At 35.5% G+C, this 14154-nt stretch overlaps 1 long non-coding RNA gene across 1 annotated transcript; it reads right to left on the bottom strand.

The window, feature by feature from the left end:
- Nucleotides 1–11095: 11095 nt before the first annotated feature.
- LOC107760116 (uncharacterized) lies at nt 11096–12973 on the bottom strand. The gene is made up of 2 exons (XR_012695916.1): nt 12420–12973; nt 11096–11375 (listed from the first exon to the last, which is right to left on the bottom strand). It is a non-coding gene; the product is annotated as an uncharacterized LOC107760116 (long non-coding RNA).
- Between the last annotated feature and the right edge of the window lie 1181 nt (nt 12974–14154).

Here is a 14154-nt window from a genome sequence, read left to right as displayed (position 1 = left end):
CTAACACCGCAGACTGTACCCTCATTCCATTACAACCAAGCAACTTCCTGCTCTATGCACCGAGCATTCTTGCCAACAACAATTCAAGACATCCCGTGATTCTCACACACCTATGAACCATAATATAACCTTCATCAAAATTCTCCTCTACTCTAGACATCCTCAGTCTCAACCTCCATAGTCCATAACCGATTCACCCGAATGTCTCAAATAGGAAACAACATAGCACATAACCGTGCAATCAACTAATCAAAAGCAAATTGCCCCACTTGGCTCGAAGCCAAAGATCAAGACACACTCAATAACTCATAACGCATATACTCTATTGCCGCCATAATACCATAGTGAGATTAAACTCAAATCCTCTATAAGCTTGTGAAAATACAGATCATCTAGTACTTTAAATCTCCTACAAGTCTCGCATTCACTCTCGCAATAGTTACACCCACTCTCTTAAGCAACCCAATTTAAATTACCACACATATCTTGCACTTGAAATTGAGATCTTCTATTAGACAACATAAAGATCGCACAAACTTCCGAACACTTTGCAGGAGATAACCCACCTGCTTCTCCTCGAACTAACCTTTCCGCATACCTTCCACCGTCTTAAACTTTATGTAGTCACTTAGTCTTCATGAGTCTGAACTCATAGCGCAACATGAAATTTACTTCACTCCCAACTTGGAAACATGAAAGATTCTTCACAAACCCATAACTCGGGGTTATACCTCAAATCAAGATGGAAACCAATCACCTAATAGTTCTTCCATCCTCCAGCAGACCCTTCTCGTCGCTTCCAATCATATGGATACATCTCACAATACTAACATACTCATCACATAGCCATCCAGCCATCACTTCCACTAATAGGGACAATATCAAACATATAAGTTCAAAAACACTTGCTCACACAATCAGCACCTCGGTGCTCAAGCTATAGGCAAAATCCGGCCTCAAGTCCTCCAGACTGTCCCAACATCAACTCATAGAGATCACATATCGCCCCTCGATCAGGGAATCTCAAGCCATCAATGTACATCTGATACTGAGCGCTCATGCGCGCATACGAATGTGTGGAAGGAATTTCAAGAGTTACATTTCAAGCTAAATCAAGGACGCACGATAAGAATTCAAGAATGTGAAGTTTTCCGAAAGGTTTCTGCAGCCTCTCGAGGATAAATACAGACGTCTATATTCCGATCCGCAAGATTCTACTAAACCTGCTCATGACTCGTGAGACCTATGTAACCTGATGCTCTAATAATAACTTGTCACGACCCTAAACCGGCTCGGTCGTGATGGTGCCTCTCATGAAGACAAGGCCAGCCGACACAACACCCATATTAACCCTTTAATCATTAAGAGTCATTTTAAGCCTTTAATTAGACAACATCTCATAACATAAGTCTGAATGAACATTGCGGAAATAACATACAAGCCCGACATCCAAGTGTCACTAGCCATGAGCATCTGCCAATGTCTGAATACTACAAAAAAACAGTCAAAATGTACTAAGTACAGAAATGAAATGAGAGGAAGGAAGCAGTGCTGCGAACATCGTGCAACCACCTTGCTAACCCTGATAACTCCGCGTTTGAGCAACCAACACCCGCTACCGGGTTCCCAAATACCTGAATCTGCACATGAGGTGCAAGGAGTAATGTGAGTACTCCAACCTAGTAAGTAATAAGAGTAAATAAAGACTAAATAGTAGGAAACAATGAATCCACATTTATGTTAAACTCAATAAGTACAACATGCATTCAAATCAGAGTACGAGTCCATCGTCTCGTTTAAAATCCATCTTTTGGTAAAAATCATTTAAAATACCTTCCAACGGTTTCAGTAGGGGTTCAATACCATCTTTAATAAAGGAGATGAAAACCATAACCGGCCCCTCAGGCAAAACAGGAGTCATAAATACCTCATAACAATAAAATCTCAATAGAAATAACAAAAGGCAAATCAGTGATTAAGTTCTGAACAACTCATAAACCCAGCTTGAATGAAAGTTGTTTAAAAACATATATTCAACGTTTTCGAAAGAGGCTCGGTATAAATATCAACATAAACAGGCCTCTCAGACAAAGCATCACTCAGGTGCATGTGTATATATCTATCGCCCCTCGGGCTAGCCTCTCAGTCACCCGTGACTCAACTCTTACTAATTAGTACTTACACTCAACACTCATGCTCAATAGGTACCATATAGTAACCACTACGGCATGCAGCACGATCCATATATCGTTGCGGCATGCAGCTCGATCCATATATCTCGTTGACGGCACTCACTGGGGATGTGCAGACTCCGGAGGGGCTCCTACAGCCCAAGCGCTATATTGCTGCGGTGCGCAGCTCGATCCAATATATATATATTGTTGCAACGTGCAGCCCGATCCATATATATATATATAAGCATTATATTGGTGCATCGCGCAACCCGATCCAATATATATATCGCTGCGGCGTGCAGCCGGATCCATAATTATATAATCCTTACAACCAGGACCTTGGTCTCTCTCAGTCATTAACCTTGCAATCAGACTCTCAGTCTATCTCAGTCATCAACCTCACGATCACTCGGACCATCAGTAAAACAGGGAATTCAGCCCAAACAGTTTTCATATTTTTAAGAAATAAAGTGATGAAATCAGATTTTAACAATAAATAGGTAAAACATGACTGAGGATATGCTTTCAAAACAAATAGAGTGAGGAATAATAGTAACAATGCCTTTAAGGGTCTCAAAAGGCCGGCACAAGGCCCCAAACATAGCATTCAACTCAAAATATATAATATCAATCTCTAGAACATGGAATATCATAAGGTTTCAAATCAAATACGCGACTTAACAGTCGTACGAGACAGACCAAGTCATAATCCCCAACGGTTCACAACTCCACGCTCGTCGTCTAACGTGTTCATCACCACAAAGTATCACAACGGTGTGTAATTCAGGATTTCAAACTCTCAGGACAGTATTTACAATCATTACTTACCTCGAACTGGTTAAATCTCTAGCTCGTGACACTTTTTCCCCTCAAATCGGCCTCCATGCACGTCGAATCAATCCAAAATCAGAACGAGAACATCAAAATATGCTAGGGGAACAAAGCCCAAGCGAAAACAATCGAAAAATACCAAGAATCCCGAAATTGGCCAAAACCCGAGCCCCGGGCCCACTTCTCGAAGTTCAGAAATTTTCACATCAATAGATCTCTTATCTCCCCACGAGTTCATACATATCAAAAGTTCTCAAATCCGACCCCAAATGGTCCTTCAAATCTCAAATCAAAAGTTCAATTTCTCAAGCCCTAATTCTTCAATTTTAGGCTTAGTTTTAATGATTTTCTGGGTGGAATTCACAATATAATTGAGCATTGAGTTCAAAAATCTTACCTCCAAGTGATTCCCCTTTAATCCCTCTTCAATCCTCTTCAAAAAGCTTCAAAATTGACCAACAATTGAGGAACTTAGCCTCAAATTTGCGTAAAATGATCTTTTAAAACGTTCTGCCCAGCTCTGACTTTTACTTAATCGCGATCACTGGAAATCCTTCGTGATCGCGAAGCACAAATACTCATCTCCCAAAATTCACTCTACGCGATCGCGTATATACTCACGCGAACGCGATGCCCAAAGTCTTACAACTATGCGATTGCGAATGAGACCATGCAACCGCGATTCACAGAAACATACACATACACGATCGCAACCCTATCTACACGAACGCGAAGAACAACCTGGACAGCCTCCTCAAATCCTTCTACGCGATTGCGTGACTCCCTACGTAATCGCGAAGGGCAAAATCCTGCAACAGCCGAACCTGCAATTTTCTGCAATTTTTTCAACTTCAAACGATTCGATTAACCACCCGAAACTCACCCGAGGCCCCCGGGACCTCAACCAAAGGCACCAACATATCCTAAAACCTTATTCAAACTTGTTCCAATCATCAAAACACCTCAAACAATATCAAATCACCTAAAACACATCGGATTCAAGCCAAACTTTCTAAAATCTTTCAAATTATGCTTTTGATCAAAAAATCCAACCAAACCACGTCCGAATGATCTGAAAGTTTGCACTCACATCCCAAATGACACAAAGGAACTACTGCAACTTTCATAATTTCATTCCGACGTCTATATCAAAATCCCACCTATCAACCGAAAAATGCCGAAATCTCAATTTCGCCAATTCAAGCCTAAACCATCCACGAACTTCCAAAATGCATTCCGATCACGCTCCTAAGTCCCAAATCACCTAACAAAGATAACCAAATCATAAAAATTCCGATCCGAGATCATATACAAATAAATCAAATCTTGGTCAATCCTTTCAAATTTCAAACTTCAATTGAGAACTGTTTCTTCCAAATTCATTCTGATTACCCTGAAAACCAAAATCAACGATTAACATAAGTCATAATACATCACACGGGGTAAGTCATGTCTGAGAAATGATGATCAAAGTGTAAAAGTTCAAAACGACCGGTCGGGTCGTTACAATACTGATGCTATTAAAAAGATAGAATATTGAGCTATATATCTTACATAAATACCAGGCATAACTTAGTCTAGAAGCACATAGGAGAATAAAAACATATCTTGATAGAGATAGACATATTATTATATTACTTTACTAATATATATAAGTGGGAGTTGGGGGACGGACACGGCTATATGCATTGTACAAAAAGTTATGAAGAATGTGAACTAAAGAAGGATACAAATACTGCTCCATCAGTTATACAAAAAGGCATGACAATTGTATTCTCAAATCTCAACTCTTTAAGGGATGATTTGATAATTAAATTTGACATGAGTACTTTTTAATCAATCCTTTCGTATACATCCTCTGAATATATATAATAATGTTATCTCTATGTGCACAAAAGTAAGAAGACAAGAAAACTCATGCTTAAAAGAGAAAGGTTGGCCTGTTATACATGCAGCAAAACACTGCCCGAGAAACATAAATTTGACAAGCAACAAATACTCGGTAAAGTTTAAAACAGATGGGATGAAAGGGACAAATTACCTAAAATTTATCTGATAGTTACAGAGAAGAATGAAAGAAGTACGTAACGAAGGAAGCAATGGCACGGCTAGAGAGGCAACATATGTTTAGGTTTTATGAAGAACTAGGATAGAGTACTATACGTAGAGTTTCGTTTTAAAAAAAAAGTATTTTAGGGATAGAATAGTAAATATTTTGATCAAACTTAAAGAGCTTATAAGCTGAAATTTGATAAGTTGGGTAGGCCAACTTATGGTTTTTGGCTTATAAGCACTTTTTATTTTACCAAACGCATAGATAAGCCAAAAAGTACTTATAAGCCAGATTGACCAGTTTATAAGCTTAGCCTGATTGTTTCTCTCATTTTTTCATGTTTTTTCGCTGATCCCTTAGGTCCGCTGCTGATCTCTTATGTCTCTTAGGCGTTATTCATTTTGTTAAAGAAAAAGGAGCATCTCAGGAGGTTCTTTTTTTGGAGATCTGCTGCTTCTTCTTCAGATTTTCCTTTTTTGTATATGTCCGTCCAAATCTAGAAGAAGAACGGCGGATCGCTCCAAAAGTCTAGGTCTTAGAGTCCCCTTTATATTAGAGTCTAGGTTAGTTTTTGTAGGGTTTTTTAGGTTAAGGGGTATGTGCCTAGAATTTATGGCCTTGAGAATTATGGGCTAGGTCCGAAAATTAGGCCTAAAAATGGGTCGCTTGAGCCCAAATTTTATTCTTTCCTCGCGAACGAAACTAAAAATACGATCTCATTTATTAATTAATCTTTCTTAAGTAAAATAACTATTAAAATAAGACTGACCGTTAAAACAAAACTATTTTTGGTATTTTTCAAGATTAAAAAATAACTGCAAAACATTAATGAAACTATTTTTTGTAGTTTTCATATTCTTGTAATAAAATAAAGTAAAAGAGTCGAAATTAGTTGAAATAGTGATATTATGCCTAAATTAAATATTTATATGCTAAAATATAAAAAATCTTGGGAAGGGTCAAAAATCACATGTCTACAATGGCCCATATGCAACTTGGACTAATTTCTCATTCTCGCTGAAGGAGCAAATTTTCAATCAATTTAAGGTAGAAATGTTCTTTTAAGCAGTTTAATAATTTATATTTATGATATTTTCATATTATAATTAAATTTTTAAATACAGAGAAAATGTGTATGAGAACACCGCTATAGCATGAAAGTGGCTGCAAATTTTTATCATAAAGCTCGCAAGAGATTGTCGATGCTTTCTCCGATGCTAGAAAGAAGAACAAGAAGCCTGACTGGTAACTTCAAAATTTATGGGATGATTTGCAAAGGCAATGACTTACCGCAAAGTTCTTCCAGAAGAGCGAAAAAGGAAAGAAAGCTCGTGCATCTGAGAAGGGAGGCTCCTTGCACACTGGAGGTGCGATCAACCTAGGGACAATAAAAAGAAGATTGGTACGTAATTGCTTAAATTATTTTAATTTTCAAAGTATATCTATTCTGTTTATTAACTAAATTAATTTATTTTCAGGTAAAGAAGTTAGGGTGTCCAATAAACCATGATGAGCTATTCAAGGAGATGCATATTGTAAAGAAGAAGAAAGAGACTGATCAAGAAAGGTGGGTCAAGGACCAGGCCTCGACTGTATATGTGAGCTTTCACTTTTCTTTAAGTATTTTAATTTAATTTTATATATATTTTGAAATACTAATTCAATTTAAATTTTTGTATAGTGTCAATACCAAACTAACGTGAAGGAATTCATCCGCACTCAGCCAGCTGGTGAATCGGATGAACCAACCCAACCTTTGGACGAGGATGCTGAAAGAATATGGATGGAGTCTGCTTGCGGTCCAAAATGGGGGAAGGTATACGGGCTTCCTACAAAAAAGTTCCATCGCTATAAGTATGGAATGCAAGGAATAGGGACTTCCTCGCAAGGCGAGCAACTTAATTGGGATAGCCTCTCCGCTATGCGGGAGACTGTGACAAAGCTTACATCCGCGCTAGAAGCGGCCAAGGATAGAGAAAGGGTTAGAGATGCTCAATTCCTTGGCATGCAAGCTCAGATTAGAACTCTCATATCACTGGAGCTTTTCTGTTGCCCCGGTCTCGTGAGTCATCGCTAGAGGCTCGACCTGCACGTGATCGTTCCTCCCGTCTTCCCCGTGATCATTTCTCCCGTCCTCTCCATGATCGTTCTTCCCGTACTCCACAAGACCTTTCTATATACTGTCTTGTAGATGAAAGTTTATCAGACGGTGATGATGATGTTGTATAAAATACTCCTTGACTTTTATATACTTTGAACTAGACAAATAGACCGTTTGAACTAGTTGTAATAAGTTTTAACTTGATTTTGGATTTTTATGTTCAATTGAAACTTTAATTTGTTAGTTTTAATGCATTTATTGATTGTTGTTGTGTTGTTGTTGTTGTTTTATGTTGCTATTAGGTGTATTGGTATGCTGGCAGGTGATGTAGCTGCAAAAACAGACATTTTATGCCAAATTTAAAACCCAAAAAACCGACCAAAGCTGGTTGGTTTCTAGTAAAAATAAATATTTTTCTGCAAATTACCGACCAAAGTTGGTCGGTAATCACTAAAAGAAATTTACAATTACCGATTAAAGTTGGTCGGTTAATGAACAAGGAATTCCCAGAATTCAACATTACCGACCAACTTTGGTCGGTATTGCTAAGTTTTAATTTTTTTTAAAAAATATATATTTTCATTTACTGACCAAATTAAATTTATTAAAATATGTTTCCAACCAAAGTTGGTCGGTAGATGTTTTAAATTCTTCAAATGGTCGTTTTAACATACTGACCAACCTTGATTGGTATATTAAAATGACCATCAAAATAGCGACCAAGTGTATTTGGACGGGTTTTGATCGATAATTAACTATAACCGACCAAAATTGGTCGATTTTACTGATCAGTATTTACCGAATTTCTAGTAGTGAATAATGGAACTTGGCCTGCTTTTTGTTCTGCCCCCAATTTCGATAAGAAAGAGGTAGATTACTAACCTCTTGAAAAAAGGTAATGTTATCAAATATTTGTATACTAACTTTGGAGTAAAATGCTTTAACCTTTTTGAGATATATACTTTTGATCATTCACCAATAATGCATTTCTAATTGAAATATATTACCCACCGTTAGTCAGTAACGTGGGTTAGCTTAAATTACTTAGTATTGTGTGTCTAGGAGTCTGGAACCCAATTGTGGTTTTTTTGGACTCAAAATATATAAATAGGTGGAAAGAAAATTACATTTTTATATATAGCGCCATAATATCTGGCGCTATACATTAACAGTAACGACTCCGTTAATGTATAGCGCCAGGTATTGTGGTACTATACTGTAAAATCTGACACGCCCAGGTATAACGCCACAATAACCGGCGCTATACATTGTGGCGCTATACTCCTTTTTCCTGGCCCCACCAACAATTGCTGACTTCAATAATTCAAAAGCATATAGTGCCAACTTTTTGGGCGCTATATATATATTAAAAAAAAAATCGGCTAGCCATTTCCTATATAAAGAGGTTAGAATTGTATATAAATTCATTCAAAAAAAATTTTAACTCTTGTTGAAACGTTTATTGTTGTTAAATTCTCCAACATTTTTTCATTATGTCTGAAGAGCATAAAATAAGAGTTTCATTATATTGGGGGGGGTGAGGTTGTGATGGAGAATAACTCTGTGGGCTACAGTTTACCTGCTCAGTGTCATGTTAAATTGCCACTTATAATAGAGTACGATAAATTGATATCGTTGTTATGCAAAAAAATGAGTGTGAGGAAACGTTCAGTGATACTTAAAGTAACTGGAAGATATCTGTATTCCGTCACTCCGCAAGGGGTTGCTTTTTACTCGGAGTTTAACATCGACGATGATGAAACTTTGAGTGATTTTCTGAGGACTCCGGACGAATGCCGGGAATTTCTTGTAATCACAATGTTGGAGATGTACGTGAAGGTTGAAGCCGTTCCAAAAAACGAGGTTGTGCGTAGTAGAGATAACCCCCAGTCATCGGGTGGTTATTCTGGAGTAGTTTTGCTGGACAGGTTCCATATGAAAGAGTTTTCCTTGATTTAAACTTATCACCGCCGGCGAATGAGCAGCGAGAAAATAATTTATACTCTGATTTTCATAATTCACAAGACGAGTGGTAAACTTCAATTTTCATTTGTGTTAATTATGTATATTTTTGGCGTATTGAATTTGTATTAACGCTCATATATTTAATAGGGGTACCGGCCGGATATGAATTTTACAAGTGGCCCATCCAGTAGTCATCACCTAATTGAAAACATCCATTATGGAATTTCATCACATTATGACTTGTGTTTTTCATCATATATATATATATATATATATGGGTTCAGGGCTCGATATTTTGAGGACCAGTGACACCAAACTATCATTAATAATTATGTATTTTTATTATAATTTAAATTCATATTTTTTAATAACTTAATTGTACAAATTATATATATATATATATGGATGGGTTCAGGACTCGATATTTTGATATATATATATATATATATATATATATGGGTTCAGGGCTCGATATTTTGAGGACTAGTGACACCAAACTATCATTAATAATTATGTGTTTTTATTATAATTTAAATTCATATTTTTTAATAACTTAATTGTACAAATTATATATATATATATGTATGAACCAGTTTTATAAGGTTCCCGGCGAACCAGTGACACCAAACTATCATTAATAATTATGTGTTTTTATTATAATTTAAATTCATATTTTTAATAACTTAATTGTACAAATTATATATATATATATATGGGGATTTTTATACAATTATTAACTTAATTGTACAAAGTTTGCACTTTCAACAACTAGTATAAGATACTTAAACAAAAGAAATTCTATGCTAAAATACTACACATTACTACGCTACAAGGCTCTAAATTTTACTACGCTAAAAAGGTCTAGATTTTACTACGCTAAAAAATATTCTAAACTAACCATAAACAACAAATAAATTTAATTGCAAATAAAACACAAAATGACATGAAAATACATATATATAAATCAGGATATTAACAGACAAATTTATTTTACAAATTTATATTTTTTGTAGAAAACACTAATATTAAATCTGGATAAATTTAACATGCTAGTTTCGAAAAAAACACAAACCGAAATAGAAAACATACAAATCAAATAATATGCATTATTATAAATGTTTCAACTTAAAATAAATCGAAATACCTCGATTTAGAATTTTCGAAAAGCAAAAAGATTGAAATTTTGACTCCGAAAGTGTGAATCAACAATAACACGAAGCTCTACTCGAATGTGGGATCTACGTTCTTCAAGTTTTATGTGTCGGGGGACCCAAAAAAAAATTTTATGTTTAAAATGAGGGCAGAAGCGGGTATGGGGTGGGGGACCAAGAAGAGAGGGGAAGGTTAAAATAATGGAGGATGAATCGATGAAGAAGACGAAGGGTTTAAAAATGTATGTATAGCGCCACAATACCCGACGCTATACATTAATGATGTATGTATAGCGCCAGGTATTGTGGCGATATACCTGGGCGTGTCAGATTTTACAGTATATCGCCACAATACCTGACGCTATACATTAACGGTGTCGTTACTGTCAATGTATAGCGCCAGGTATTGTGACACTATATATAAAAAATGTAACTTTTTTTTACCATCTATTTGTATACTTTAAGTCCAAAAGAACCACATTTTGGTTCCGGACTTTGTGTCTAGGAGGGCATTGAGCTAACGTCTAATGTACTATTTTCTGTCGTGTTAAATGTCATTTGAGTTGACCGAAAGCTGGAGCATTGAAAGATTTTCATAATATTCTCGTATAATTATATATCTTTTTCTCCGCCTTTTACAACTATTTGGATTTTCTATTGGGTTCTTCAATCTAAGTTAAGGTTTAATCATAAAAATTAGTAATAAAAAAGATGATAGTTTCAAATTAGAGGGGCTATTGCCTTGAAATTTTGATTTATCTATTTTTATTTCCATCAGATGAATTTGAAAATAAATGAGAATGGTGAGAAAAGAAGCATATACTGATAGATGACTTAGTTTTATTAAGTTGAAATTGTAATACAACCGCTTAATTATTACACAGAATGGGACAAGATTTGTCAAAGACTCAAAAAGCGACACACACAAAAAAGAAAAAAGGAAAAACAAGAAAAAAGAAAGACAACAACTTGTAAAAAATACAAAAGGGATCCATTAGTCAGATTTAAGACTATAATCTCATCTTATTCTTCTCATTATTGCATACTACCAAATTGTGCGGTTGTAAATTCGATTGATAGTTCATCATCCTTATATGACCCTGCATCACAAAATCCAACAAATGCAAATTAATATAAAACTTTAACTGTCATATCATAAGTGGAACAAGTAGAAGGGAGCGTTGGAGCAACAGTAAAATTGTCTCTGTGTGATCTGTAGGTCATGAGTTTGAGTCGTAGAAGCAACCATTAAAACTTGCATTAGAGTAATTCTATCTACATCACACCTCTTGGAATGCGCCCTTTCTCGAACCTTAAGAGAATACGAAATGCCTTGGGCACTAAATGGAACAAGTGCAAATCAATATTATACAAACATTGACATGGTATTTGTTTATTAGTGTTACTTCATCCATTATAGAAACCCTTTGCTCACGTGTGAGACAATAGCCAATAGCTTAACCGCATCATTGGTGGTATAAAATATTAACTATAAAACTGATGCTGTTTAATTAATAAGTATACTAGTTGTAAGATCTATAATTTATACTACCAATTAATTTTTTAAGACAAATTTATAATTTATACTAGCTTAACCGCATCATTGGTGGTTTAATTAATAAGTATACTAATTGTAAGATCTACAAATCACGTTAGTAAAATATCCAGGGGGCTTCTAAAAAAGTTAATTATCATCCATCATTTAGTTCATTCCAATATTTCATTATTCAATATTGATCCTTAATTAGTCCCGTCTCATAATATGGCCGCAGTACGTGATCGTTAACACTCAAATTAATTTAAATACTCTTCTCTTAATGTGCTGAAACAAACGTGAACAAGCGAATTAGCACAGAAGTAATACTATTAGTGTAATAAAACTATTTGCTCTGTTTCGCTTTATGTGTCTTATTTTGGATTGACACAAAGTTTAAGAAAAATAAGAAAGCTAATAAATCTTTTAGTCTTAAAGTAAAGATATATATAATATACCAAAATGTCTTCGAATCTTATAGTCTTAAATATGCTAAAAAGTTGTTAAAGATAAAAAGAGACATTCATTTTGAAATAGATTAAAATGGAAAGCAAGAGGTATAAATTGAAACTGAAGGAGTAGCAGATAAGAGAGAAGGAAAGTGAAGTACTTGGTGCAGTCGAAGTCAGCACTAATAGTGTAAGGAAGAGTGACACCACATAAGCTAGGGAGTAGAGCAGCTTTGAACCAATCAATTCCTATAAAAGTATCACCAGCAGATTTCAGGCAAGTACATGCAGTCTGACGATCTATTGTGGTGGTGACAGTGACCTCTAATTGTCTAACGCCGTCACAACACTTCGGCAGATCACCTTCATGCTCATGGTCTGGATTTGTAAGGTAAGGTTCGCAATCATCCAAATAAGTATAAACATCAGTGCAGGTTAGGGCATATGCGCGGTTTGCAGCTAGTGCAACCATGCACAACACCACAAAGATCGCGATCTTTCTAGCCATTGTTATTGTTTTGGGATAAGAGAAAGTAACAATGGAGAGAAGTAGGAGATTATGTTGTAGGAAAAGACTTTTTTCTAGATATTACAAAGCTTGGAATAATCCTTTCAATGTAAAAGATTAGAGAAAGAAAGATGCAATTGAGAAATATTATAGGAAGAAATCATGCATTCTGAATTATTTCAATTGGTGGAACAATTAATCGTCAAATCAGGCATGAACCAAAACTTAAAGGAAACAGTATAGTTTTTACATTAATTAAATTTTGTCGGTGACACGAAAGTGCTTCCTTTTTTGGGATTGGCAATCCCTTCATGTGCGGCGGCATATTTTCCAAGTCTAGTTAGGCATCATTATTTATACTTTTAAGGAAGGTTTGAATTTTAATTATTTAGTTTTGAGATATTAAGTGCGTTTATTTTTCAAGTTTGAATTTTAATTATTCATATTTTAATTATTAAGGTTCCGTTTGGTACAACGGTGGGATATTCTAGTATATCTCATGAGGTGAGATATTCCATGGGATTAGTTATCCCACCTTCTACATAGGAATTCCACTATTTTAGTATAAAAGTTATCCAAGGTAACTAATATCCCAAAATAAATATGAGATAAATTAAGTTAATCTCAAACACTATCCTGGGATTATTATCCTTATCCCATGTACCAATCGACCCCTAAGTAAATGTTTTTTATTATTATTTTACAATAACTTAATAGGTTTGAATAGGTCCAAATCTTGAAGATCTATTGTCACGACCCTAAACTCAAGCATGTCGCGATGACGCCTATCAATAAAACTAAGTCAGTCGACTTTCACAATACTACCATAATTCATTAAAAAAACCATGCCAAAAGACATCATGTTTAGCAGAATTTCATAAAAGAAAACAAAAATTGAACTCGAACTACAAATGCAGAAAATAAAGGCCCAAATACCGGAGTATCACTGAGTCACGAGTCACTACTGCAACTATTCTGATAACAATAAAACTAACATAGTCTGGGAAAATCCAAAATACAACTGCACGCAAGATAGAGAAGAAGAGAGCAGGGCTGCGGTCACAAGGAAACTACCTTACTGTCTTCAGTGATCAGTAACAAAAGAATAATCAGCAGCCGCTACCGTGGCCAGAGATATCTGAATCTGCACACAAGGTGCAGGGGGTAAGGTGAGTACACCAACTCAGTAAGCAACAAGTCCAAACTATGGACTGATAGGTAGTGACAAACTTAAATTCAACGGTAAACAGGAACAAACTATACAAAAAAGTGGGCATGCTTTCAATTCAAGTATTCAGCTCAAGCAGTAAAGTAAATACAGCTCTGGACAATGTGAGATACATACATATATATATATATATATATATATATATATATATATATATATA

This window comes from Nicotiana tabacum, chromosome 10, assembly GCF_000715075.1.
Source record: "Nicotiana tabacum cultivar K326 chromosome 10, ASM71507v2, whole genome shotgun sequence".
In the NCBI taxonomy this organism is placed as follows: domain Eukaryota; kingdom Viridiplantae; phylum Streptophyta; class Magnoliopsida; order Solanales; family Solanaceae; genus Nicotiana; species Nicotiana tabacum.
This window is presented reverse-complemented; position numbering and strand designations above follow the sequence as displayed.